Here is a 2085-nt window from a genome sequence, read left to right on the forward strand (position 1 = left end):
TGAGGAGGCCACGTGGGAACGTGAGGACGAAATAAGAGAAAAATATCTCGAGTTACAAGAGTTTGAGACTTTTGAGGACGAAAGTTCTTTTTAATTTTCGGAAAACCTGTGAGTTTTCCGACGACTGCTGGAAATAACGCGAGGGTCGCAGAAACACGCGCCACGTTCTCCAAGGAACACCGAGTCTTCAGCCAATGAACTCCTCTTAGCCAATGCCTCAGAGTACCTGCAATGAAGGAAATCAGTAAGGAATCTGAGAGAAAGAAAACCTTGAGTTTTCCAGTGAGAATCCGAAACGAAACCTACGACCTCGAAACCTCAGCCTCGANGGAACCTCAGGCTCGACGCCTAAACTGACCTACCAACACTGTGAAAATGTCCACCGCCCTAAATACAATCACCTTGAACAAATAGACACCGAGTAGTCGCCGTTTTCACCATTAGATGTTAAGAATTAGAAATAGAAATAGAAATAGAATTGGGAAGGTGTATAATCTCATCGATATTGATATCCTTTAAATAGGATACAAGAGGTACAAATGAGAAAAATATAAAATAATTAAATACTGAAAATAAAATAAAATATACTCTAAATCAAATCGAAAGAATATTAAGATATAATATCTAAGATATATTACATAAATAATATATCTCAACACTCCCCCTCGAGTTGGAGAGTGTATGTCAATCACATCCAACTTGTCTTTAACTTGTCTTTACGGTAGGTCAATAACACCCAAGTTGTCTTTCACTTTTGTCTTTCCAGTAATGAAAATATCAGTCAAAAAATAGACCGCATTTGATTGGTTTGCATTTTTAGACTTTCAAGAAATTATTGAATTTACAAGAAAGATGTAAAACAAAATTGGTTTGCATTTTTAGACTTTCAAGAAATTATTGAATTTACAGGAAAGATGCAAAACCAAAAAATAGACCGCCTTTGATTGGTTTGCATTTTTAGACTTTTAAGAAATTATTGAATTTTCAAGAAAGATTCAAAACTTAGAAATAGACCGCAATGATTGACTCGAGGATTGGTAACTTGTCCCACTTAATTTGATTTGGAACAAGTGAATATCCTCCATGATCACTTCTTGGTCCATGCATAAATGCTTTAGAAATAGACCGCAATGATTGACTCGAGGATTAGTAACTTGTCCCATTTAATTTGATTTGGAACAAGTAAATATCCTCCCTTATCACTTCTTGGTCCATGCATAAATGATTTACTGGATAATAACACCAATATCGGTGCTCTGGATCACTTGAGAGGCTGTGAAAAAAAATACGAACATCTTGAATATGTCACCTTTGAGCTTGGTGAGAAATTTGAAGATGCTTATAACGTATTCTTGATATTGGATGATTGGCGTAAAGGCTTTACTGATTCAGTTAGGGTTTGGAGGTTTAATACTCCCCTTGGACTCTGAGTCCAAGGGGGTATTAGGAATACTAAGATCGGTGCTCTGATATTAGAAATACCAAGATCGATGCTCTGATACCATATTAAAAATGAGAAATAGAAATAGAAATAGAATTGGGATGGTGTATTAACTCACAAATGAGAAAAATATAAAATAATTAAATACTGTGAATAAAATAAAATAAACTTTAAATCAAATCATAAAAGATATATTCCATAAATAATATATCTCAACATTAGAGAAGGAATTCGGAATCCATTTTTGGAGAATTTTCGATCCACCTCCACCGATGTCCATCTGCTACGAAACTTTGTGGGAGAGGAGAGGAGAGTCGACAGAGAGATAAAGATAGAAAAAGAGGGAGAAACGATGTCAGAAAATGTCACGGAAAGGAGAGAGAAAACGTGTCGGAGAATCGCAGCAATCCGGGTGAAGGAGACGACTCCATCGGATCTGGGTCGGGCCCGATCCATAACTCGCAACCCAAACTGCGTCAGTGTAGCCCACCTGTAGCGGCCCAAGAATCCTCGACCCAAAATCCATGTCTGCAATCCGCGCCTACTCTACAACCCACACTAGAGAGCCGCAAACCGAGAAACCAAAACCAAGTCCATCCTACAAATGAGGCCTATGGCGCAGCCTACTAACCCACAGCCAAACT

The sequence above is a fragment of the Cucurbita pepo genome, unplaced genomic scaffold (assembly GCF_002806865.2).
Source record: "Cucurbita pepo subsp. pepo cultivar mu-cu-16 unplaced genomic scaffold, ASM280686v2 Cp4.1_scaffold000123, whole genome shotgun sequence".
Classification (NCBI taxonomy): domain Eukaryota; kingdom Viridiplantae; phylum Streptophyta; class Magnoliopsida; order Cucurbitales; family Cucurbitaceae; genus Cucurbita; species Cucurbita pepo.